The 27923-nt window shown below is 41.9% G+C and overlaps 2 protein-coding genes across 7 annotated transcripts in view; both read right to left on the minus strand.

Moving 5' to 3' along the window:
- Nucleotides 1-27923, minus strand: part of SRPK2 (SRSF protein kinase 2) — a 330809-nt gene that overhangs the window by 284695 nt on the left and 18191 nt on the right. The gene's annotated exons all lie outside the window — the stretch shown is intronic.
- LOC127035616 (uncharacterized) overlaps nt 1-27923 on the minus strand; it is a 147199-nt gene that overhangs the window by 40321 nt on the left and 78955 nt on the right. The gene's annotated exons all lie outside the window — the stretch shown is intronic.

The following is a 27923-nucleotide window of genomic DNA, read 5'->3' on the forward strand; positions in this document are numbered from 1 at the left end:
TAAGGTTACATCTACACGAGGATAAAAGCCCCATGGCACAGCCACGGCTGGCCCAGGTCACCTGACTTGGACTCATAAGGCTCAGGCTGTGGGGCTAAAAATTGCTGGGTAGATGTTCAGGATCATGCTGGAGCCTAAGCTCTCACATCTACCCAGCAATTTTTTTTAACCAACAGCTGAGCCCCACAAGCTCAAGTCGGCTGACTCAGGGCATGCTGACATATCCTAAAAGCATAGGCGCTGGCTTCCTCCTTTCCCCAGGGATGCTCAACCCCAGCTCTACCACAGGCCTCACTCCCACTCCAACTCTTCCCCCATTACCCCCCGCCTCTTCCTGCCCCTACTCTCCCCCCACCCCACCTCTTCTCACCTACTTTCATCCTCTCCACAGAGCATGCCCAGTCCCCGCTCCTGCCCCCCCCCCCAGCACCTCCTGCACACTGTGGAACAACTGATTGCGGTGGGGGGCAGGATATGGGAGGCAGGAGGAGCTGGTTGCCAGTGGGTGCTCAACAGCCACTAATTTTTTTCCATGGGTGCTCCAGGGCTAGGGCACCCACAAAGTCGGCACCTATGCCTAGAAGGCCAAAGTAGCTGCCACATTTAGGGCTTGTCTATTCAGGGACGTTAAGGCAAATCAACTAAAGGTACGATGTCAGTGCACTTAAGTCAAAGTATGTTAAAAAAAACCACTTGGACACTCTCATTCAGTCGTAAAGTGATCTTAGTTCACTGTAACTTAGGGCTTGCCTACACTACAATCCCTTGCCAGCACAGCTACATTGGTATAGTTTTGCCAGCAAAAGCCCCTCGTGGGAACACAGGTTATTTCGACAAAATGAATTATATTATCAGCATAGTTAAACCATCTCCTCAAACAACAAACTATACAAGAAAAAGGATTCTTTTGCCGGTATAATTATGTCTACACTCGGGTTTTTGCTACAATAGTTATGTTGGCTGGAGGAGTGATGTAGTTTATATTCCTAGCAGACAGAGCTATGCTGACAAAAATCAGTTGCGTACACTCAGCATTGGAGGAAGATTAAGTTACAGAGATCTAAGGCTACTTATATTTAATTTACTTGATTTCCCTTATCTTTCCTGAGTGTCTCCATGTAGACAAGTCCTTACTCTGATGTAGTAGTCTATAGCGCAAGCTTTGACAGGTAAAGAAAGATATCCAAATAGTTTCTAAGGCACGCATAATAAAAGGATCCATGTAAGACTTTTCTACTTTTTCAACCCTGGGAGGCAGATATGTGATTTGTGTGATTATATGCGGTGAAACTCTCAGTCTAATATAATCAACCACCATCACCTCTAAGAAATTGAGAACCATATTTGCCTTGGCTGAAGGAACATCAGATCATTGGCATACTCAGAAATAAATTAAATTATAAACTGTGTACAAAGTAGTTTCAGGAAAGGAAGAAGCCCAGTTGATCATACTATAAGATCAGAAAGAAAAACATAAAAAGCCATGAGGAACAGAGAGTTTACAATAGCTTTTTGGACATGTTATGGAAGGAGGGCTTGCGGTACAAACTAGCCAAAATTGGAATAAGAGGAAGAATATTCTGGTTGATAAGAGACTTTTTAAATGACAGAACCATATAAGTCAGGGTAAGAGCTGCTTTATCGAATATTTATAAACGTACTAATGGCTCTCCCCAGGGAAATGTCATCACCCTAACCCTGATTATTAATTTTCCAGAGAGTATATGAACAGGAATGGGCATTACTCTGTTTGCAGATGAATGTGCTATGAATGAGCTGCAGCTCCGCGGATATATAAATTTTGTATCCAACAGGGCTCTAGCTATATCAGCCAAACACAGAAGACTTAAGATAGCTGTAGAGAGAAGCAAAGAGGTGCTCAGGGAATTTCAGAATGCGGACATACTTGGGGAGTCAAGTTTTCACTTGCTAAAGCAAAGGAAATGATCTTCATAGAAATGAAGATTGGGGAAGAATAGAACCTGTATCTTTAAACAGAAAAAAAATACAGTTAGATCAAAATTTTACATTCTTAAGAGTTATGTTTGATAAACTAACTTGAAATGGTCACATAGATAATATCAAGACTAAATGTAAAGATAAAATAAATCTGCTTAAAAGTATTTCTGGGAACAATTACAGTGCAGATAAAAACACATTCCTGATGCTATATAAGGCATTACTAAAACCAGTTACAAATTATGGATGCCAACCCATTAATTCAGCTTCTATATCAACACTAATAGAAGTTAGAATTGATACAAGCCCAAGCTCTGCAAATCACATATGGTACAAGTATTACAACTTCATTGTGTGAGCTGCAGGTAGCAACTGGAGAAATGCCTACATATTTAAGGATGAAATTGTTAAGATATAACCTTTTGCGCTAAGGTTAATGGAAATAGTGCAGATAAGGCTATTAAACAAATATGCAAGGCCTGTTGCAAATTAAGTGGACAAGACATAACTGGATGCCACAAACTCCCAGATATTAACAAAGTCCAATGATGGGTAAAAAGACTTGGGTGAAAAGGAAGGTCTAGAAGAAATCTAGTCATGGGAAATCAACCTGCAGCTGGACAGCTCTCTCTCTAGTTGTGTATTTGGAATTATATGATCAAACAAAAAAAGCAGTACTGTAAATTATGATAAGATTTACAAGTTTATACATGGCAAATGGCTTCAGCACTGCCAAACTTACACTGACAGCTCTAGAGACGACAACATAGGTAGAGTGGGAATGGCCTTTTGTACCCCTGAATATAGAATTAAGAGATCTATGAGACTATCCATTGGATTGTGGCCATTATGAAAGCAGAATTGACAGGCATACCGTCAGCACTGATCTGGATAAGGGATGTGCACCCAACTATGACTGCTGTAGTAGAAAGAGAACTTGAGAAATGAGTCCTTGAATCAGTGGCCCAGTATGAGGCCTGAACTGAAGTAATGGTCACGCCCTGCTAATATAAAGCAAGGTTAGCAAGAGACAGGTTGTGAGTAGAAGTCAGGCTCTGCCTGCATGCTGGCTCACAGAATCTGACAACAACAGGGCTGGTATTGCAAAAACACACAAGTTCCTGAGAAGTGCTAGGCACAGGACACTCATGCAAAACACATTCCAGAATGGGGAGTACCAGAATACCCGATATCAAGTATGATACAAACACATTCCCCAAAGATGATACAAGGACACACTGGCCCCCATTTAGAGATAAAGTTGGGATGACAGTGTGATGACTAGAGATGTTTTGATCAAACCAACATGTACCAGGTAATGGGTAGTAACAAATCATGTCGGGGGGCAGTAACTAAATATGTCAGAGGGGAAATATGTAACTTGTTTGTATCAGGGTATAAGAAGGAGCCTCAGAGGGAGTCTCTCTGGCCAGCCTAGCAGAGAATGGAAAGTCCCACCATTACCTGAGCAGATTCCACTATCACAGGCATACATGTATTAATGTACCTGTAACTGCTAAGCCAGGGCATTAGGACCATGCTTCGTTGACAATAAACTTAGCTGGGTGCCTTTGCTACTGAACCAAGTCTTGTGGTCTTATTGAGCAGCTCGACTGGCGCCTGCTGTATGGGCTAACTGCCCAGAGCCAGTGCAGCACACGGAGAAAACACACACATGCAGCCAACATCTGACAACAATTGCTATCCTACCTGACTCTTTATTGGATATAATGGTGATTAGAAAAGGAGCCTTGGAAAGCAGCAATAACTTAATCAATGAAATATTGTTCTTAACTACAGAGATAATACAATTAGTATACATATAGTTATAAGTGTGGATTCCAGCAAACGTCGAGATAGTGGGCAATGAAATGGCAGAGAAAGCAGCGAAAAATGCCTTAGAAATGTGGAGATTAACCTAAAGGTCCCTTTTAAGAAACAGGACTTCACACATTTGGTTAAGAAGACTTAAGAAGGAATGGCAAGAACTATGGACATAGGAGAAAAAAAGGACACAAAGATTCTATTAAACATGTCTTAAACTTGAGGATAATGTTATACTTCATAGCTATGACAAAAGAAGTGAAGCTACTATATATAGGCCATGTCTACATCTAAAATTTTGCAGCGCTGGTTGTTACAGCTGTATTAGTACAGCTGTATAGGGCCAGCGCTGCAGAGTGGCCACACTTACAGCAACCAGCGCTGCAAGTGGTGTTAGATGTGGCCACACTGCAGCGCTGTTGGGCGGCTTCAAGGGGTTTTGGGGAAGGCGAGAGCAAACCGGGGAAGGAGACCAGCTTCGCCGCGGTTTGCTCTCGCGTTCCGCGAACCACCCTGCAAACCGCAGGGAAGGAGACCTGCTTGCTCGGGGAACGCGAGAGCAAACCGCGGCGAAGCTGGTCTCCTTCCCCGGTTTGCTCTCGCGTTCGCCGAACAAGCAGGTCTCCTTCCCTGCGGTTTGCACGGTGGTTCGCGGAACGCGAGAGCAAACCGCAGCGAAGCTGGTCTCCTTCCCCGGTTTGCTCTCGCGTTCGCCGAACCCCCGAGCAAGCAGGTCTCCTTCCCTGCGGTTTGCAGGGGGGTTCGGGGAACGCGAGAGCAAACCGCGGCGAAGCTGGTCTCCTTCCCCGGTTTGCTCTCGCCTTCCCGGAACCACCCAGCAAACCTCAGGGAAGGAGACCTGCTTGCTCGGGGTTCGGGGAACGCGAGAGCAAGCCGGGGAAGGAGACCAGCTTGATTACCAGAGGCTTCCTCAGGTATGCTGGGATACCTGCTTATTCCACGGAGGTCAAGAAAAGCGCTGGTAAGTGACTATACTTGATTACCAGCGCTGGATCACCAGCGCTGGATCCTCTACACCCGAGACAAAACGGGAGTACGGCCAGCGCTGCAAACAGGGAGTTGCAGCGCTGGTGGTGCCCTGCAGATGTGTACACCTCCTAAGTTGCAGCGCTGTAACTCCCTCACCAGCGCTGCAACTTTCTGATGTAGACAAGCCCTTAGAGTGCTAAAAGGTCACTGTGACCTGATGTGAGGCAAACCCACAGCCAAACCAGGGCTGCTCGCTTAGCTGCCCTTCCAACAGCGAGTCATCACTCAGATATGTGGCAACAACACAGCTGTACTGAGTTACTTCCCACAGAGCCTGCAGTGACTCAGCCTTCTTGCCAGACTCCTGACCACCTGGCTTTGACCCCTGACTTGCACCTGGACTGCAACTATGGTATGGATTTGGCTTGTCCCTCAACTGACCACTTGGACTTTGGCTACAGCGCTTATTCTGACTTGACTAAGGACTCTGATCTCAATTCTGACCCAGGCTTGTCCGCAGATCTCAATTCCAGTGCCATCCTTGTCCTAGTCCTGACCCAACATCTGGCTTCAACTTCCATTCCAATCAGTACGCCTGAATACCAGGAAGCAGCCCTGACACCTGAATAGTAATTTATATTTACTAAACAAAAACACAAAGTCCAAAAAAATAGTTGAGCATCTTCTGTGGCAATGCTGGGAGAATTATACAGAAGGAAAGACTATTTATGAAGGATTGAAAGACTACAGTCTGAAAGGACTGGTGAGAGTACCAGGAAAGAGGGTAGTAGAGTACTTTGCTTTTTTAAGGATACAAGACTGGCTGAAAGAATATAGATTTTTGCTTACAAGAAAACTGCTGTAGGTGGTGGTCATAGCCTCATGCTTAGACCGCTGTGCCATAGAACGACAGGAAAAGAAAAGAAAAGGCTACAGGAAGGAACTCTGCAATCATTCCCTAGAGAGGAGGGGAAGTGACAACAAACCAGGAAGAGTTCTAGGGAGGATTAAGCTCTGAGATCCTGCCTTGGAATATAGACTCTGGCAAAAACCCGAGAGGGGGTAAAATAACCCCAGGGAACGGAGGATGCTCCAAGGATAACCTAGAGTAGGGTCAGAAGGAAAGGTAGGAAGGAGCCCAGGGAAACAGCAACCAGGTCAGAGCTCGAGCTCTGGGCATAGGGTCTCTAGACTGGAACCTGGAGTAGCAGGCATGTCCGGGTTCACTACCAGACACTGGGGAAGTGCCACAGACTGGGCAGAAGATTGCCTGCGACAGTTTGTCCAGCAGGATTTTGATACCCCAGAAGGGGAAGACTACAGTGACCTGGCCGGTGGGCCAAGCTATGAAGACGGAATACCATGAGTGATGAAGAAGAAGTAACCTGACTCCAGAGAGAGAGTATGAGATCAGGGAGTGAGAAACCGAGGGAGGGGGGTGTCAAACTGGTCATGAGCTAATTCTCCAGATGGGCCACAAACAGGCACCACAGCAGTGAGAAATTAACCCCGTGGTAGTGCCTCACACAGAAAATTAATACTTACTACAGAGCAACAGTACACAGATCTGTCTCATGTCTGAGAAAGATCTGACGCACCATTTTCCAGTCCAAGGCATCCTCACAAGAGTCGTTTGTATATCAGCTTGGCTTGTCCAGTAATGTGTTCTTTTCCTGACGAGTGATAATTAGAAACGTCTGCTGGACACTGATCACTCCCACTTATGCAGGGTTTCCTGACTCAAGAACTGAGAGACTTTTTAATTTCTTTGTGAAGGTTATTTTGCTTTTATATCCAAAAAGTTTTTTTTAAATCAGGATCATCAAGCCTTTTGTCTTCCTCTACACATGAGATTCCTGTTCTGCCAGGGATCATACTGTATAGCAACTTCAACTGCACAAGACAGCATCCTAGGATTCATTTTACACCTTTGTCAAACTTCACAAACAGGATGTGTAAATGCAAGAAAAAACACTATATTATTCTATGAGAGCCCTACTAGCTTACGTTTGTGTTAGACTCATACAGAAATGTATATTTTGTTCCTGAGAGTTGGTTTTCTGTTGGTTACCTTTGGCATGTCACTTAACCACTCTGCACATTAGTTTCCTACCTGCTAAATGCAAATTATGACACTTACTGACCTTTCTAAAGGATTTTGAGATCTACAGATGAACAAGTGCTATATAAAATGCAAACTTTTCTATACAAATTCTAGATATTAATATAGATTACTTATTACAGGAAACAAAAAACAAACAATTTAAAGTGTCTGAATTAAAATTGAATGTCGGTGTCACACAATTAAACACTGTCTCGATTGAAACCTTAAGGAGAAAAAGTATAACCATTCAAACCCAAAGTCAAACAAATTTGCTAGCTATAGTACCTCATAATTAGTATAATGACATCCAGCTTATAAAACACAATCTAATCATATCGGTTATCATGAACTGAATCTGCTAGGTTATCAGAAGCCTTGATTTTGGTTCTATCTTAGCAATACCAAAATCAAATAATGAAATAGGTAAACCAGAACTAGGCTTGTGCTGGAATAATCCATTGTGATTTCACATTTTAGACATACATGGCATGTTTTGGCTGCTTGTAAACTGCTGATAAGACTTTTTCTTTATAAATATAGACAACCCAGGACATGGTTTTTCTGATCATTCCCACAATGGTGAAAAACTAGGAGTTCTTAGTCCCTTAATTTTATGTCCCCACTTCCAAAAGTGACAAGAGTTAGAAATCAGAGCTCACATTCAAATTATGTACTGTTTTAAAACTTCCTTTCCTAATCTGACCCAGAAAAATTTAATATGCCATTTTCTATCATTAACTTGATAGACAATATTTTAAATAATCCCCAAGTAACCCCTTCAGTAATCTAATTTATTGCAATAAAATTAGTTTCCTCTCATTACTCTTCTGTTATTAAAATTAAGCAGTGTCCTATTGTACCATTTGGAGCTGTTATACTATATTGTAAACCTGTCACTTTGAATGCGCTAAGACACACTAGGGCAAAATCACACGGGCTTCAAGTACGATCCTTTGAAATATTCCTACCTAGCTTAGCACTTCCCACCTCTATGTTGAATGGAGTCCACTTTCAGAGGATGGCTTTTTCAAAATTACATTAAAAAATGTGAAAGTTTGAATAATGAACTGACAAATTTCTATGTCCAACCCTATACTAATACCATTTCATAATATTCATTTCTATAAACCCTATCACATAGTTATACCACTCAAAATAAAGAACTATGGAAAATTAGTAATTACTGCAATCCCTGACTGAAGAGTAAAATTAACCCAGTAAACAAACAATGGCAAACTCAGCCTTGGAATACTAATCCAACAAAGCCTGAGCCCAGCCATGCTGGCTAGCCAGCACAAATGAGATACCTAAGACAGAAAACTCAAATCTCTAAAACTCAAGAACCAAATTAGTCTAGCAAAATAGCATGAAAAGGGTTCAAATACTGTTCATTTAATGTCTATTCTTACAACATTATTCATTCATTCATTCTTCAAGGTCTCACTAAAAGATGACTACCTGTTTTGCATCATCTGTTCTAGAAGACAGGTGGAGAGATTCTAATGTTCTAGATTCTGGATTAAAATTCTTCCTAATTATTGCCATCTTGGTTTCAACAGTAATGATGTAAGAACATATAAGTGATTCTACACATTTTATCAGATGCCAGCATTTTCCTTGTCTTTTTAATTACTCTTGCAATATTAGGACCAAATGCAGAAACATCATCAAAAATCAAAAGCAACTATTGGAAATTAAGAGGAAACTGAGATAGAGGCATTAAGGCCTTGCCTATAATTAAAAATCAGAGTTGCCTAGCTACATCATTCAGATGTATGAAAAATTCACATCCCAGAGTGCTGTAATTAACTCAACCTAACCCCAGTACCAACACTAGAGAAAGCATCTATATGGCCTTAGGCCACGCCTGCACTACAGCCACTGTAGTTGGGTCACTGTAGTCAATCTGTCTCTCCTAGTGGCGATAGCCAGATCAAATTCTTCCAGATTAGGGTGGCTTAACTATAGCACTCAGGAGTGTGAATTTTTCACACCCCTGAGCAACTCACCTAGGTTGTGTAACTTACTAAAGATCACACAGTGATAAAGTGGCAGAGTAGGAAATTGAAAAAATACCTCCAGACTTCCAATTTTGAACCAGATTTTAAAAAATAAATAAAGGTGATCTGTGAAAGAAAAAATTGAGCTTGTCCTTATTTGCTTCCTTATGGTGCATAATAAAAGCCTGAGTAGTTTTCTCTGATGGGGAGAAAAAGGAGGAAGTTGGGAAGGGGCCTGACTGCTTGTTTTATACAGTAGAAATTCAGGTCATGTCTACATTAGAAGACTAATGGGTAGAGAAGTGGTGAAACTATGACATCTCAAGTACCAAGGCAGTGAAAATTGAGCAACGGAGAACAAATTTTTAGTCAGACAGTTTTAAACTTTTTTTGTTTACACCTGTTTAGCTTAATGAAGTTGTAGCTCTTTTAAACAAATCTTTAGTAACAATTTAACACCCTCATTCCTCCAAATAAGGGGGTAGAGATCACAATAAACATCCCTAGAAATCCAAATCCAAAACCAAAACAAAGGAAGACCAAATTTGGCATTCCTGATACTTTATATATAATAAAGAAGCAAAAGAGGGCTCAAGCCCCCTTCCTTTTTTTGGCACATCACCTTTAAGATGAAGTTAACACTGAAACTGCACATTACACCAGATCATTAAGTTACATTGATTTAATTAAAAGAAAATGTTAGTGTGTTGACCACACATTAATCTGCCTTTCTGATTTCTCAGGAGAGATCTGCTTTCCATCTGAAAGCTGAGACTGTAATAAGGCCCTATCCAGGAAGAAAAATATTGCCTGCAAGGCAGCTGGTCCAGTGGAAGTTTTTCAAGCTCTCTTAACTATGCAACCACAGAGACTGCTCTCTCTTCTGAAGAGACAAGTACTCCTCTCTAGTAACTACAAAATATACCTGTAGCAGACATTCTGTAGTTAAAAACCATCCTTGGCCCATATCTGGCTACTAGCAAGATTGACAGGAAGTCAGGACAGGGTCATAAAGAGTTAACTCTATTTCTTTAGCATGTTACGGTGAAGGTGAATTCTTCCTTTGCTAACTATCTGGGAGCAAATTAGCAAAGAATTTTAAATAAGCCATGGCCTGAAGATACAAGAACTTCCCAACTTGACAGCACCATTTCAGATAACAGAGAAGAGCTATGTACTCTAGTCTAAAGAATCCTCTCTCCAACCAAAACAGAAAGAAAGAAAGAAAGAAAGAAAGAAAGAAAGAAAGAAAGAAAGAAAGAAAGAAAGAAAGAAAGAAAGAAAGAAAGAAAGAAAGAAAGAAAGAAAGAAAGAAAGAAAGAAAGAAAGAAATAGATATAGATATAGATATAGATATAGATATAGATATAGATATAGATATAGATATAGATATAGATATAGATATAGATATAGATATAGATATAGATATAGATAGGGTCAGGAAGGAGGAGTGTAGCCAAAACACAACACACTTTATGGGGAATAAAAAGGCTGCCTAGCCAGTACAGAAGGGGCTGAAGCAGGAGTGGGAAAACTACAGCCCGCAGGCTGGATCCGACCTGCCAGGGCTTTGGACACGGCCCATGGGATTGCCACCCCCATGGCGTCGCGGTCCCCCATGCCGCCCCCGGAAGCAGCCAAAGCCACATCCCTCTGGCCCCTGGGGGAGGCGGGGGCAGAGGTCTCCGCGTGCTGCCCTCGCCTGCAGGCACTTCCCCCTGCAGCTTCCACTGGCCGGGAACAGGGAACCACGGCTAATGGGAGCTTCAGGGGAAGTAAGCGGCACCCACACCCCAAACCCCTGCTGTACCTCCTGCCCCACCCCCTGCCCTGAGCCCTCTGCCGCATCCCTCCTACACCCCAACCCCTTGCCTTGAGCCCCCTCCCGCTCCCCTCCTGCACCCCAACCCCTTACCCTGAGCGGCCACCACACCTCGCACTCCTCTTGCACCCCACATGACTGATGTATACAGCTCTATATACTATACAATTAAATCTAACTACAATATTTATATTCCAATTGGTTTATTTTATAATTATACAGCAAAAATGTGTAAAAAAGAAATTTTTCAGTAATAGTGGGTTGTGACACACTTGTACTTTTATGTCTGATTTTGTAAGCAAGAAGTTTTTAAGTGAGGTGAAACTTGTGGGTATGCAAGACAAATCAGACTCATGAAAGGGATACAGTAGTCTGGACAGGCTGAGAGCCACTAGTCTAAACTATTTGTCAATGTCCTTATTAAAAAAAAATCTGAACTAAAACACGTGCAACAGAAATGTTCAATACATAAAAAAATTACTCGTCTATATTCAATATGAGCTAAATGAGTCATAATTCCCTGCATCCAAACTGCATCCTCCATTCTTTGTCTAAGAAAAACAAAAATATATCACACAAAGAAATGTCTTGTCATTGCAGTCACCAAACATAGAATCTGACTTTCCTGATCTTGCTTCTCAGGTGTGCTGTATATTAAGTAAGCTGCCAATGATAGTTAAGGCCTCGTCCCGCCACAACCATCATGGGGGAGCACTTAGTACTTGAGCAGTCCCACAGACTTCAATGACAGAACACATGGTAGTAAGCATTACATTCCATAATAAATATTCGTAGCATCAGGCATATGTTTCTAAATAGCTATGGATAATTTACTTAAAGATATTTAAATACAGTGTGTTTACGTTATCTGGTTCTTCAAATATCTAATTATAAAGTGTTTACATTTTCATTAACATTTACATTTCTTGTTATAAAAAGTGTTTGTCTTTTAAGCCATTGCTTACCTGTGTGCTGTTTGACACTTTCCTAATTGGAATGCTAAAACAAATACCATCATACAAGAAAGCTATGTTAAAACCCATTAAATGTTTGCACACATATTCCAGAGCACAAATCCAAAATACTCTTGTCCAATCAATGAGTAGAAATACATATAGCGAGTTTGAAGTTTCCCCTACACCACTTTTTAGAGAGCCTGCTTCCTCGATCACAATAAAAAAAAAGGATGCAAAGCAGTTTGTTTCTGTTTTCCTCAAAACTTTGTTCTACTGTCACATTTTATTCAATAGAGTTTTAGTTCCTTTTGAAATAATTTTTAAAAATTTATATGTTGCCACCTGGTGGTTTATTTCAATATTATTAAGCATTCTAATAACCAAAAATGCTAACATCATTGACTTTACAGAGGAGCATCTTAAGGGAGGCAAACATTTTTTGTAATGTTCTTTTCTGATCTGAACAACATAACTAATAAAGGTACTTTAGCAGGAAATGCTGAAGTATTTAAACCTAAAGAAGTACGCTCCACTTCCCAAATAAAAAAACTTCTTCCTGTGGGCAAGCAGAATAAGGACATAATGTGATAAAATTATTTTGAAAAAAATTATTAAGGCTAGGCAGTAACCTAGTCTTGAATGGGTTTCAGAACTACAGTATGTTCAACACATTACCAGACATATCATATCTCTCACAAATGTAACGCAAGAGATGCGATTTCTAAGTAAAATTAAGCCTCACTCGTGATCTCGTGTTACAACTCAAAAAAACCCCAAACCCTTACATTTAAGAGTTCTATCAGGAGAATTTTACTTTTAATTTTACTTAGAAATCACTGGCCGCCCCAGGTGGCCAGGGCTCCCACTATCAGCCTCCCCTGTCCCCGCTGCTGGGGGCTGACAGCCAGAGCCCCGCCACCCAGGGCTCTGGCTGACAGCTTCAACTAGGTGCTCTCCTACTAGCCTAGGAAGTGAGAAAGGGACCCCACTGAAGCCCCCTCCTGCAGGCCTTGGGAGAATGAAGAACCCTAAGAGCAACAGAGGTAAGGCTGGGGGGCTGCAGGGGGGCTGAAGTGGGTGGAGTGAGTGCAGGGAGGATGAACTGAGGGCAGTGGGGGTTGATGGAGTAGGGGGGCTGAACTGATGGGGTAGTGATGATATGGGCTAGCAGACTGAACTGAGGGGAGGGGCTGAATTGAGGTGGGTTGGGTGGGGACAGAACTGATGGGGGACTGGAGGAAAGGCTTAATTGCTGGCTAGGAGATGGACTGATGTGGGGGGTGAGAGCTCCTGCAACAAAAGCCAATATCACCTTATATAGTACACATGGGAGGGTGGCCGACACTAATTGTTACATGCACATACCTTGGGGATGGGCAACGGAAGTTCAAATATTAAGAGACTGACCTAAAAAACACAATATAATCTTTTTTTATAATCTCATGGTTTTGGGGGATCCAACTCATGATTTTTTATCTCTTGAAGTTGGCAACAATACAGTAACTCCTCACTTAAAGTCGTCCCGGTTAAAGTTGTTTCATTGTTACATTGCTGATCAATTAGGGAACATGCTCGTTTAAAGTTGTGCAATGCTCCCTTCTAATGTCGTTTGGCAGCCGCTGCTTTGTCCACTGTTTGCAGGAAGAGCAGCCTGTTGCAGCTAGCTGGTGGGGGCTTGGAACCAGAGTAGACCTGCAGCCCCCCTATCAACTCCCTCTCATAAACAGATAATCAAGGGTTAATAGAACAGAAGTACTTTATATCTCCTTTGCTTATAAAGGGTTAACAAAATCAGTGAGCCTGGATGTCACCTGACCAGAGGACCAATCAGGGGACAGGATACTTTCAAATCTTGAGGGAGGGAAGTTTTTGTGTGTGCTGTTAGTTTTTGGTGGTTGTTCTCTCTGGTTCTGAGAGTGACCAGACATGCAACCAGGTTTCTCTCCAATCTCTCTGATACAGTCTCTTATATGTCCAGAATAGTAAGTACTAGGTAGATAAAGCGAGTTAGGCTTATGTTTCTTTTCTTTATTTGCAAATGTGTATGTATTTGGCTGGAAGGAGTTCAAATTTGTATTTTGCTGAAAGGATTTTAATTTGTACTTGTATACTTAGGCTGGGAGGGTATTTCCAGTGTCTATAGCTGAAAGACCCTGTACTTATTCCATTTTAAATTTACAAAGATAATTTTTACTGTTTTTCTTTCTTTAATTAAAAGCTTTTCTTGTTTAAGAACCTGATTGTTTTTTTATTCTGGTGAGACCCCAGGGGACTGGGACTGGATCCACCAGGGAACTGGTGGGGAGAAAGGAGGGAAGGGGGAGAGAAAGGTTATTTTCTCTCTGTGTTAGGATTACTTTCTCTCTCAGGGAGAGTCTGGGAGAGGGAGAGAGAAGGAGGGGGGAAGGTGGATTTTCCTCTCTGTTTTAAGATTCAAGGAGTTTGTATCACAGTGATCTTCCAGGGTAACCCAAGGAGAGGAAGCCTGGGAGAGGCAACGGTGAGGGAAAGGGTTTACTTTCCTTGTGTTAAGAGCCAGAGGGTCTGGGTCTTGGGGTCCCCAGGCAAGGTTTTGGGGGGACCAGAGTGTACCAGGCACTGGAATTCCTGGTTGGTGGCAGCGCTACAAGTACTAAGCTGGTAATTAAGCTTAGAGAAATTCATGCTGGTACCCCATCTTTTGGACGCTAAGGTTCAGAGTGGGGAATTATACCATGACACTCCCCCTATCAGCTCCCCACTCCCCTAAGTTTTCTGTGCAGCAGCTGCCAGCAGGCTAGAAATTGCAGCTATCCCTCCCGCTCTGCCTTGGAGCTGCTCCCCAAGCCTCCGGCTTGCTGTGCAGGGGGGAAGAAGGGGAGGCTAATGTCAGGGTGTCCCCCTCCCCCACCGCTCTTACACCACACTTACCCCTTCTTCTCCATATAGACCAGGGTGGGGACATGGAGGGAGAGAGACAGAGAGAGCCTGGGGCAGTAGCTGCTTTCTCAACTTCCTGATCCACTTAAAAAGACAATGCACTTAAGAGTGGGTCAGCTTACTTAAAGGGGCAGGGTGCATCTCTCTGTCTCTCACCTACACAGAAAGTGTATGTCTGTCTCTGTCTGCTACGCTATCTCCCCTCCCCTCCATTCCTGCTGCCTTGTGGAATGTGAGGCTACATTAATAACAATGTATTAACCCTTGAGGGCTCAGCCCAGTGCTAGTTCACTGTTTAGCACAGGTGTTCTCAAACTGGGGGTCGGGACCCTTCAGGAGGTCATGAGGTTATTACGTGGGGGGTCGTGAGCTGTCAGGTTCCACCTCAAACCCCGCTTTGCCTCCAGCATTTATAATGGTGTTAAATATATAAAAACGTATTTTTAATTTCTGTAGAGGGTTGCACTCAGAGGCTTGCAATGTGAAAGACATGCAGGGCCCGATTCGAAAGAGCTGCTGCTGAAATGCTGCCGAAGACAGCGGCAGTGATTGAGCTGCCGCCGAAAAAAGGGGCGGCAATTCAGTGGCAGCTCAATTGATTGCCGCTGTTTCCGGCAGCACTTCAGCGGAGGGTGCGGGACCCCTCTTCTGGATGCTGCAGGGCCTTCTTAGGTGCGGGGCCCGATTCCCGGGAATCAGGAGAATAGCCCTAAAGCCTGCTCAGGTGAAAGGGATCACCAGTACAAAAGTTTGACAACCACTGATTTAGCAGTAAGGTGTTCCCTGGGAAATATCCCACCCTCTTCCACCTTCTAACTTCACCACCTCAACCAAGCTTCACAATCATTATAGCTGTGAACAGTATTAAATTGTTTAAAACATATACTGTGTGTGTGTGCGTGCATGTGCATGTGTGCGCGTGCGCGTATTTAGTTTTGGTCTGGTGAAAAACATTTCCCTGGAACCTAACCCCCTCATATTTACATTAATTCTTATGAGGAAATTGGACTCGCTTAACACTGTTTTACTTAAAGTTGCATTTTTCAGGAACACAACTACAACGTTAAGTGAGGAGTTACTGTACCTTACCCTCTGACCAGGCTGGGGGCAAAAATTGTATTAGGTGAAAAAGTTACTAAAATTGTATTTATTTTATTTCTTAGAACAGCCTTTCTTGTAGTGTAGGCCGGGCATGTGTGTATCTGAGGAGTCTACTTTTTGTCTTCATTTTGTCCAAACAACCAATTAGACAGCTGTACTCAACAGCAAACCTTGCAAGGTTGGTTCTGTAGTGGACTCCTTAGCAGCCTAGGGCCAAGATCCATAGATAATCCACCTTGACCAATCCCTGCCCTGAAAAATTTACACTCCGCTCCAAAAAAACAAGATAGAATATGGAGATATATATCTTAAGCAATGCAAAAGAGGAACAAATGTAAAGATATTTTTGCTAGCAATTTTGGTTAGATAACTGAAGAGTAAAAATAAATTAGAAAATGATTCCTTAATATTTATGAGGTTTTTAAATTGCCTTGTGTCTGCTCCTACAAACAGTCCTTTTCATTCTGATCCACATCACACACAATTATAGCTAATGAGTATTGTTTCTGTTGACTTAATTGTTTGCTCTCCAGTTGAAGTTACCTCTGCTTTTGGTATCTCTTGGTAACCAAGAAAATTATGTGGCATTTAAAGGTACTCAGCTGATTGCATAAACTGGGTGGCACTCTCCATTACCATTATCCTTTTTAAATGTCCCTTTGTGTAGGGATTGGTTGACAGAACAGATATTTTAGCTACATTTTGTTCATCAAAAAATAAGAAATCCTGTTTTCCATGTTTGTTTCCACAAAGAAATAAACAATTTACAGGTTCCATCACTACCACACTTAAATAAAATAATGCAAGTAGAAAGCCAGATACAAATACATCCACAACAAACAAACCCACAGCCAGCATATTTCATCCAGTAGTTCTGGTATTAAACAGTGTTTCTTCTAGTGCTCAAATATAATTCTCATAATTTTTGAATATTTGGGGATTTACAGTATCTTGTAATTTGTGCATTATTTATCATCATCTCTTTGGCACTGTCATAGCAGGTTTCTTATCTAGTAAGTATGTTCTAGGGAATTCAAGGTATATTATGCAAAATGTACAAATTGGTAATACCACAAACCAGATGAGTGACTGAATAAGTTATACCCAAAGGTAGAGGAAATACTGATATAAATATTTAAATCAAAATATTCTAAATAATCCATCACATACTTTAAAAATGAATTCTACACTGAGACCTAACTGGAATACTGTCTACAGTTTAAGCAATCTTTGTATAAAATGCCTGAAAATAGTGTTATAAAAGGTATATACTATTTCCAGCTGCTTCTTTGACCAACTTTACAGAACTTATTTATAGAATGAAAATAAAGTATTTTAAACCATACAGGTAACTTGCTATTTAAATACAATTTCAATTCTCTTCTAGAGAAAGATTACTATTCAGTATGCAATGCAACATAGCTTTGTCAACTCTGAATATAAACACGTCTCGTGCTTTGTATACTAAGGCAGATCCAAACAAAGAATGTTTTCTTATGAGAATGAACACAAATTTTCTAATCAAGTTCTATATAACTACTTTATGTACGAAAATAAATCCAAAAGCCATTGCACAGACTATCAGCATTGTAACAAAGATTTTCAATCTATAAAGGACCTGACAAGACTAATTTACATCATAGCTTAATGTCTTGTATTTTCCTACTCTATAGCATTGTAGGTGCCTTCTGTGAACTCATTTTTTAAAAGTGAATATCAAAGTTAAGATCAAATCGTTTTGTTTATCTTTTAAAAATTTTATATTTTCATATGAACTCATAAGTTGGCCTCCTGAAATTTCTTCTTTCCTTTCTAGTTGCAGAAAGAAATTCCATTCCCTTTGGCACCATTTCTGACTATGCTGTCATCCACTAGGCAAAAACAGCATTTACTGTGGAGGAAAGTTCGGTACGCAGTTAGATCAGCAAAGCTGTGCCATTCAAAATTATACCGATGGCATAGGCTTAGATAGTTGGAGTCTTGCAAGGGAGAAGGAGAGTGTTTAATCTCTTCCCCTCACCCCCAAAAAAAGTGTAGGCACTGCATTAACAAAGAAAACACTGAGTTTGGAATAGAAGCTTGTTTATCTCACTTTACTAAAAGCGTTCAAATTTAGTCATGGTAAAACTACTCATTAAAGCAATATTCAGCAACTATTAATTATTGTTAAGTCTAGCCCCCACCCCAAATAAAAAAAAGGTTATCTGTATCTCTGCTACAGTCAGCCTACTGGAAACTGGAAATCAGCTCCCCTGTGACCCCCAGAGGAAGTCAGACTGCAGTCAGGGCCAGGAACAAGCTCTTCTGGGCCACTTAAGGGAATCCAATTCAGTTGGCTGGAGGGGAAAAGCAGCCTGCTTTAAGCTCCCAAGTACTTATGTCCCTGCTTGCTGGTGTTTTATAACAGAAAAAGATGCATTAAAGGAGTTAGCAGATAAGGACTGGAGGCACTAACAAGAACGCTCTCTTCATCTCACCAGTTCCTGCAGGCTTCTCAGGGCTAGTCTACGCTATCATGCAGATGAGCTGCTTTAGTACATCTAGTGAAGATGCGCTATGCCAACAAGAGCGCACTCTCCCATTGGCATAATTATTCCACCTCAACAAGAGGCAGAAGCTATGTCAATGAGAGAACGTCTCCCACCAACATTGCAAGGTGTAGATACCGCTTTTAGTCAATGTAACTTATGTTGTTCAAGGGGTTGGCTTTTTCATACTCCTGAGCGACACAACTTACATTGACTTAAGCAGTAGTGTAGACAAGCCCAAGATTCTCTTGGAAGTGCCAGGGGTCTGGTTCATACCTAGCACCCCAGCAGCAGACTGGCTGGCTGATTTTTGTATTTATTTATTTTTGCATGGAGCTAGAAGGAAAGCTTGTTTACACTACACACATCCCTCTTATAGGGAGCAAAAAGGCCCATATATACCAGTCTTTCTGGTTTTCTAACTGCAGAAGACTTCTATAGCAAGTGCTGCTGCTGCTGCCTCCCCTTGCTGCTAATACAAGTTGACATTTACAAGAAAATTATACCTGTGATCAGCAGAAGAGAACAGGGTGGTGGGAAAGGAAAGTTTTTTATTTTTTTGCTCAAATACTGACTGAACGGTTCTCAACAACTTTTACATTTTTTAAAAAGGCGGTTTCTCCATCACATCATCATCCACCTTCATAACTGGATCAACCCGTCTGTTTATCTGTGCACCCTCTACCACTCTGGGGTCATGCTGACCAGATGTCACCTTCACCATTTAAATGTGATCCAAAGCCAAGTGCACCCGATTTGTGAGTACACACTCCTGGAAACACATAACATTTCTCAGCATTATAGCAGCAAAGTCTCGTGTTTCTGCATCGATCCACACAGTGATCTTGGATTTCCTTAAGACCTAGTGAGAAAAGCCTATTCAGTCCTGCCTTAAAAGTTGCCACTAGAATGCATATAAGAGCATATATCAAACAGAAAACAAACACACACCAGAAAGTTCCAGTACTGGAACAATTAAAAAACAAAAAACCCACCACTAAGACCTCCAGTAATGCTTCCAGTGCCTGCCCCTACTATCACAAGCTGGACTAGATTTCTGTAAAGCCATCCTAAACCCTAGTATTTTGTGGGCAGCACCAAAGGCACCCAAGAGACTGAGTAACCTGACCTCCAACAAGGAGGAAATTTCCTTGGAAAGCCAGGATCTCACCCCTCACCAAGAGCCCAAGGCAGATCCAAAGACACAGACCGCATCAGATATGGTTCCCAAAACCCACACAGACACTTAGCAGGACAGTGTTGGGGATAGCATCTCTTCCAATAAATATTATGTGCTATAACACAACTGTATCAGAGAGTTAAACAGCTTTTGTTCTGAGTATTTGATGGCCACTATCATCTTGGGAGGATATGTCAGGAGACTGGGTCATGGGTGGTCATGCCTAGTGGTCAAAGTCCAAATGCCAGAACCAAGAGTCGAGGTACACTCTGAACCAGGTCCAAGGATCAGATCTGTAGTCAGTCCAGATGCCAGAGCCAAGGATCAAGACAGAGTCAGAGCCTAGAGTCAGACTCAGATTACCTAGAGTCAGGGAAGGCAGAAGCAGGACTGATCCCAAGACACAAGCAAGGCTGGGTGCAGGGCAGGGTCTAGGTTTGAGCAAGGCTTGAAGTAAAGTGAGCACAGGGAAGCAGAAAATCCATAGACACACGCATTGAGAACCTGCTATCAACTGCAGCTGCTGTGTTTAATAGCAAGCCACCTGACAGCCTTACCCAATCAGGTGGTTTTGCTGTGTTCCAGCAGTGCTCATTGGCTGCCTGACAACTGGACAAGCACAGCTGCAGGCCCTCATTCTTGACAGCATGTGAACTGTTATTCCACTTACCCCACCCCCATGCTCAAAATGGCATCCATGCCAGGAAGAATTTAAGATCTACCATGTTTATTTCTCTGATATATCAAATGCCCAACCATTGGCAAATCTGGCACCTCCTCTGCCCCATGTTCCTCTCCCTCCTGCTTGACTGCCACTCCACTCTTTCCCTCTCATTCAAACTGGCAGCACGACAGGAGTTAAAAATCAAACACACTGGCATGCAGGCATGTTTACTGAAATGGAAAATGCTTTTGCTCTTACTATATATAAAAAAGTACTTTACTTTAGTTTGAGCCATGTCCTGAGTCTTTAGCTACCATACCATTTTATGAGGTATAATAAATTTGTTAGTCTTTAAGGTGCCACAAGACTCCTCATTGTTTTTCCCAACACAGAGTTTACAAGGCATTCATAACTATTTTTAATCAGACTCTCATCACAGTTACTGGATTCAGAACAAGTACTGCAAAAGTCTGTACTTTGCAGTGCATTTTTGTCTGATCAAAAATTATAGGATAGAATTTAAGTTAAAGATAGTGCTCTATTTTGACACAAACATTCAAAGGCAATGTAGCCTGCTCGGGGCCACCTATATAGGTAGTGTTGCCTTTCCACTCCTCCACCGGTTCCAGGAGGGAGGGGAAGACAACATCGTAGTGAACAACTTCATTACGTATTTTGCTGGTTTGCCCATTAGTCTTTTGAACAAGACCCTTCTCTAAATCTTGGTAACATGCTTCAAGGTAACATCCTTAAAAGTAAAGATAGGATGCACATTCAATTACTAACTTGTCTCCACCCCTCTTCCAGATTCCCAACCCTCCAGTCCAGTCGACCAGTGACCCAGGGAGCTGCACACTGTTATTAACCAGCCCTCTCCTTCCCCCCTCAAATGCCACAGTGCACCATCAAACCAGGATTAGTACAGGGGCCCTATCCCTGTGCAGATACAAAATTTGTATCCGCATCCAAACCGCAAAAATGGTCTGCAGATATAAAGCAGATATCCACAGATTTGCAGGGCTCTATCTGTAAAAGGGAGACCCAAGGTGGAAAATGTCTCAACTTCACACTCACCCTAGATTAGAAAGAGACTAAGGGCATGGTATTCCAAAACTCAGGAAGAAGCAAAATGTCATCATTGCTGCCAGGAAGGCTATGATTAGTACAATGACTATCCATGCTGCTTCTCAGCTCCTACACCTGAAGTGCCACAGCCTCCATGGACAGGTGTGTTATCCTTGAATGCCTGACAAATCTCCAGGGAAGAAAAAAGGAAGAAATGTCTGAGGAGCTCATGTCTGCACCCCAAAAGATGGATTTGAAGACAGAAGGTTAGAGAAAAGGTTTCCTTATAAAAAGAGAAAAGGACAGAGAATTGACAACAAAGTATGTGGGAAAAGATATGGACATGCAGAAAAAGCTTCTGGAATTGATAGAGAAGCAGAAAGTCCTGCTGAGGAACTTCTTGGTGCAATGTTCCCACCCACCCACCTACTCCAACCCAGTCATATCCTGCAGTCCTTTCAGACCAATGCATACTAGTCTTCCCCAACTCCCAGCCCCAGGCACTTCACGCCCCACTTCACCCCACAAGACAATGAGAATAGTCAATGAAAAAATAAACACTTGTTAAAGGATTTAAAAAAAAATACAATAATCTGTGGAACTCTCTGCTACATATCATTGAGTTCAAGATCATGGCAGGATTCAAAAAGGATTAGATATCTGTATGGATAATGAGAATTAATTACAGTAGCTAGAATAAAATAAATGTTAGTAAGGGATATATACTAATATTCTTTAGGTCATGAATTAATCATTAAACTGATTTCTTCATGCAAAAATACATCCATCTACCCACAAACAAACAAGAAAGCAAATTCTTATAATTCACTCAAGCTATTTCTCCTACAAGCTGAGAAAAAAAAAACTGGTATTGCTATTTCTATTTTAAAATATTTAGGAAGTGCTGAGATACTGTGGTGACAGAGACCATACAAGTATAGACAGATATAACTGATGGAAAGTATGAAAAAACTTTCCCATAAATTGTTTATTTCATAGTTGTTAACTACAGGATTTCTTGCATCTTCCAGTAAAGCATCTGGTATTGGCCATTATCAGAGACAGGATCCTGGACTATGTGGACCAGTGGTTTGATCTGGAATGGAATGCCTATGCTCCTATGTATAAGTTATTAGTGACTGACATTTCAAGCTTGAGCTGAAATGTGTGCTGCAAGAACTTTAACCATAATTTAATAGAATACCCAATTACAGCATTTAAGCAAGAACATTAATTACCGCATTGATTATCCACGCATAAAATATATATTTGGTAGGCATGAAAGAAATCATCACATCAGCTATCTGGCTATGAAGGTAATTGTATCTAAGAAAAACTGAAAAAAAAAAACCAGCATATAAATAACTTATCTCTGTTTGTTCCACAAGTGTCCCCTAGTTAAAGAGAAACTATCAGGCTAAACCACGCATGTTAAAAATTTAGTTTGTTATTTTTCAAAACCATAACTGTAATAATTTCATAATTTTTAATGCTAACATAAGGAGTTTGGATCCAAAAGGACATTGCAAACTTGAATGGACTAATTTAAAAAAAAATCCACTTCCTAATTAAGCAAAATAGCGTGCCCTATATTTTTTAAGTAACTTCTTCTAGAAAAAAGGTTCAAGGTTTTTCTTCCTCCCACCTTAATGTCAAGGGAAAAACTGACTGACTATACACAACATGTTTAAGTGCACAGATCAGGGGTGGGCAAACTTTTTGGCCTGAGGGCCGCATCGGGTTTCGGAAATTGTATGGAGGGCCGGTTAGGGGAGGCTGTGCCTCTACAAACAGGCAGGCGTGGCCTGGCCCCCGCCTGCGCCCCCCCCGCCTGCTTCTCACCCCCTTAGCCCTCCCTCCCCCAGGACTCCTGCCCCATCCAAGCTCCCCTATTCCCTGATGGCCCCCCCAGGACCTCTGCCCCCATCCACCACCCCCCGCACTCCCTGTCCTCTAACTGCCCCCGGAACCCTTTCCCCTGTCTCCCGCTGCCCCATCCAACCCCTCTCCCCTCCTTCCTGACTGCCCCCCGGGATCCCTGCACCCATTCAACCCCCCCTTCCCCACCCTCTGACCACCCTGACCCCTATCCACACCCCTGCCCCCTACCCTAAACTCCCCTGCCCTCTATCCAACCCCACCTGCTCCCTACCCCTTACCGCGCTGCCTGCAGCACCAGTGGCTGGTGGCGCTAGAGCTGCGCAGCCTGGCTGGAGCCAGCCACCCCACCATGCAGCACAGAGCACTGGGTCAGGCCGCGGCTCTTCAGCTGTGCTGCCCGGCCGCCCAGAGCATTGCACCGGTGACACAGCGCATTGAGGCTGCGGGGGAGGGGAAACAGCAGGGGAGGGGCCGGGGGCTCGCCTCGGAGCCAGGAACTCAGGGACCAGGCAAGAGGGTCCTGCGGGCTGGATGTGGCCTGCGGGCCATAGTTTGCCCACCTCTGGCATAGAAAAACTGACAAAAAAGGAACACAATTTCTGCTAACTTCAGGTGCTACTGACGTTATCAGCAGATACAACTTTTCTTTCATACAAAACTTTGGTTTTCAAGTTGACTGGGTGCCTAAATAATATTTTGCTGTGTTTACAACATAAACATGGCAACATTTTTATGTCCATGTGAGCCAGAAGGTGATACTAAGGCAAATATTTGAAATTTCACCAAGAAAGGTGGGTTTTGGTTAAGATATAGGGCATCTGTAATCCCGGCATTCCCAAATAGTTCCTGTGTGACCTCAGTCAAGTTACTTAACCTCTTTGTGTCTCAATTTCCTCATTAGTACTATGAGGATGATAATATTTACTCTAACTCACAAAAAATGTTGAGAGGCTTAATGTATTAATATTTCTAAACCACTTCAACGTCCTCACAATGAAGGTTATATAAACACAAAGTAATATTAGTTTATTTAATCCAAAATGACTGAAATGCAAAAAGTAAACAGTCAGCAATAAAGGTGAAAAATAAATCAGATTTGTAAAATGTTCAGTTTTCTATGGTGTTTTAGCGATCTCAGATATAGCTGCTGTAGAATCATAGACTATTAGGGTTGGAAGGGACCTCAGGAGGTCATCTAGTCCAACCCCCTGCTCAAAGCAGAACCAATCCTCAGATTTTTACCCCAGTTCCCTGAATGGCCTCCTCAAGGATTGAACTCACAACCCTGGGTTTAGCAGGCCAATCCCTCCCCCCTAAGTTCAAGTTATTACAGTTAAATAATGCTAAAATTAAATTTTTGCAAAAAACACAATCTATAATCATGCCATTTTAGATTTATAGTAGCTTGACTTGGAATTCAAATAGTATCAGAAAATTAAGTGAAGGTTCTCATAGTAATCTGAATAATTCTCTTACAGATCATCACAACAGTAGTTTACCAGAGAAAAACAACTTGTTCATTTCCTGACCACACATTTAAATTCATAACCTAAAAACTGCATTAGTGTAGGTTTATTTAATTTCCTTGATTTTTATTTTCAGAAAGGAAATAGCCTCACTTAATTTTAGCAATTAAGCATCCCAAATAGAATTCGTTTAAGTTAGGAAAAGCAGCTGAGGTTAGGTCAGGGTAGCTAATGCACTGCTAGCCCACTCCAAACTTTTCCCTAAAGTTAACACTTTTTAACTTAGATTTAGGAGTTGAGGTCCACCCTAGGGTCAAATTCAACCAGCTACATTGAGGTTAAATACATTAACATGTCATTACTAGGGGAAAAGTTCATGTAGGAGTTTAGGACCAGTCTTCTTTTGTCCATTGTCAGTTCAAGTACCCTGGGTGACTAAATACAGAGAGCTGTTGTATGGAAAACTCCACTTCAGGAATATAATTTGCCAAGCCGCCCTACTCTGAGAGGCATTATGGAACATTGCAGGCAGGGGAGGGGATCGAATCTAGACCTAGGACGCTAGGATGCCAATGCTTTATTGAAGGGAACTATAGCCAAGATTTTTTTTTTCCCCCTGAACTAAGATTCTCATTTTCTCTCATATGAACCCTTCAGAAAGATGGAACTCTCCGCATTACGATGGATTTCTTGAGTGACAAAGGTACCCCCTGCACAATGTAAGGGAGCAATACTCAAGTCTCATGGCAATATTTAGGGAGCCAACAAAATGTCCTTAGGGAGAGATGGTCAAGTATCAAGCTTTTTCCCAGGATTCCATGATGCTCTCCAGTATATCAACAATGACAGAAAGAGAGCCCTGGCTTATCTCTGAATTTGAGATGGAACTACATGTTGGTAGCTTCATAAAAACATAAGAAAGATCACACTGGATCAGACCAATGGTCCATCTAGCCCTGTATCCTCTCTTCCAAAAGTGGTCCGTGCCAGATGCTTCAGAGGGAATTAACAGATAGGACAATTTATCAAGTGATCCATCCCTTGTCATAAAGGCCCACCGTTTGCAGTCAGAGATTTAGGGACACCTGAACATGGTGTTGAGTCCCTGACCATATTAGCTAATAGCCATTGATAGACCTATCCTGCATGAACATATCTATTTTTTTAACCCAGTTTTAGCCTTCACAACATCTGCTGGCAATGAGTTCCACAAGTTGAGATGCATTGTGTCAAGCAGTACTTCCTTGTTTGTTTTAAACCTATTGCCTATTAATTTAATTGAGCAACCCGGATTCTTGGGCTATGTGAAGGAGTAAATATCACTTCCTTATTCACTTTCTCCACACCATTCATGATTTTATAGACCTCTGTCATATCCCTCTCAGTCATCCCTTTTCCAAGCTGAAAAGTCCCCGTCTTTTTAATCTCTCCTCATACACCTAATCATTTTTGTTGCCTCTCTCTGTACTTTTTCCATTTCTCCATTTCTTGAGATGAGACAACCGGAACTGCACACAGAAGTCAAGGTATGGGCATACTATGGATTTATATAGTGTCACTATGATTTTTGTCTTATTATTTATCCCTCTCAGAATGGTTTTTTGACTGCAGCTGCACATTAAGCAGATGTTTTCAGAGAACTATCCACCACAACTCCAAAATCTATTTCTCAAGTGGTAACAGCAAATTTAGACTCCATCCTTTTGTATGTATAGTTGGGATTATGTTTATTTTGCATTTATAAACATTGAATTTCAGCTGCCATTTTCTTGCCCAGTCAGCCAATTTTGTGAGATTCCTTTGTAACACTTCACAGTCAGCTTTAGAACTATCTTGAATAATTTTGAATCATTTGAAAACTGTCATCTCACCTCTTTACTGAAGGGTATGTTTGTGTTCATTTTGGATAAAATGTGGTTTGCAGGGTGCTTATGCATAGTGAAGCATGCTGTGGCTTACGAGCCTAGGAACATTCTAGAGAAAGCGAGGGGGAAGGAGGTGAGCTCAACATGTGGAATGGAGCACTATGAGCATGTGATAAACACATATATGGGTTTGTTTAACTCTGATTGGTTAGAGGTTCATGCTATGTAAGTTGTTATGTAACTTGTTATATAAGTGCCATGTGCTATAAAGTAGTGAGGGGAGGGGCTCCTTACTGGAGGGACTCTGCCTGATTCTTTGTACCAGGGGCTCTCCTTGTGCACATATTGAATAAAGGCTTGTTGAATTGAACTGAATCGCATTGTATTGAATCGCATCGCATCAAATTGAAGTCCCTTGCTTCTACCCAGCATCAGACTCACTGGGAACCACAAAATCCCAACAAATTAGAGGGTGAGATTGTTCATTTTTTTATTTGGTTGTGTGTCTCTGACCTGACTGGTGACTCTCATACCTTTTGTAGTAAGCAAGTCTAGGTGCTGGGGAATTCAGGGGGGTTGTTGCAGTCTTCAGACATCGTACTTAGTGCAGGGGCTGGCTATGCTGTAAATTCCTCTAAGTATTGTTGAAGTGGGAAATCAAAGAGGCTGTAAGGACCAACAGTTAGTGTAGGGGCAGGTATAGCCATAAGTACCTCTAGCTAATGTGTTGGCTGGCCCAGATCGCCTAACTGGACATTGTAATTGTGCAGATCAAATAAATTGGAAAAAGGATTAATTTGCTGATTGATCATTTTAGTCTGGGGTGTTTGATTTGAATACATTGTTATTAGTCTGTAAACAGGATTGTGTTTAAAAATTTGGAGATTGGAGGATATTTAGGTTAAAAAAAAGGGAAAGATGAAGGAATATAATGATCCACAATATGAAGAGTATATGATTAGTGTTTTTATAACTGTTGTAGCAGTAAGTTTATTAGTTTTCTTGTGGAGATATTTTGGCTGTATGATTGAAATAAAGAAGGACAAAATGACTGATATGTGTTTGTTGATTATGAACAGCTGGTTAGAAAGAGTGATATGCTAAAAGGAAGGGTAGGAGAGTTAGAAGCAGAGGTTGAAAAACTGCAAGCAGAAGCAAAAAAGTATAAAGAAGCAGACTTGCAGGGAAAGAGATCTTGTCCCTCAGCACCTTTGGACCCTACATATGGAACATGCGGCTATCAGTCTAGTTTCATGACTCCAGTGAGAGTGCACACTATCCCTAATCCAGGGGAAGGAGACCCTGCTACTGTTAGTTGCCTAGAGCACACTCCTATGAGCCCATTTGACTTGCGGAGCATGTTAAAAGAATTGCCATCTTTGCAGCTTAATAACCCAAACCTACCTTTCTGGGAAAAGGTACAGGAGTGGATAGTAGAGGAAGGCTTACATGCTTTTGATGATCACATAGTGTTTTCAGCCTTGGAGATCAGTAATGGCTTTTGGTCTGTTCCTGTGCACCCTGACAGTCAATTTTGGTTTGCATTCACTGTTAAAGGGAAGCAATATACCTTTACTCGCCTAAACAAGGGTTTCTATA

This window comes from Gopherus flavomarginatus, chromosome 1 (genome assembly GCF_025201925.1).
Source record: "Gopherus flavomarginatus isolate rGopFla2 chromosome 1, rGopFla2.mat.asm, whole genome shotgun sequence".
NCBI classification, from domain to species: Eukaryota; Metazoa; Chordata; order Testudines; family Testudinidae; genus Gopherus; species Gopherus flavomarginatus.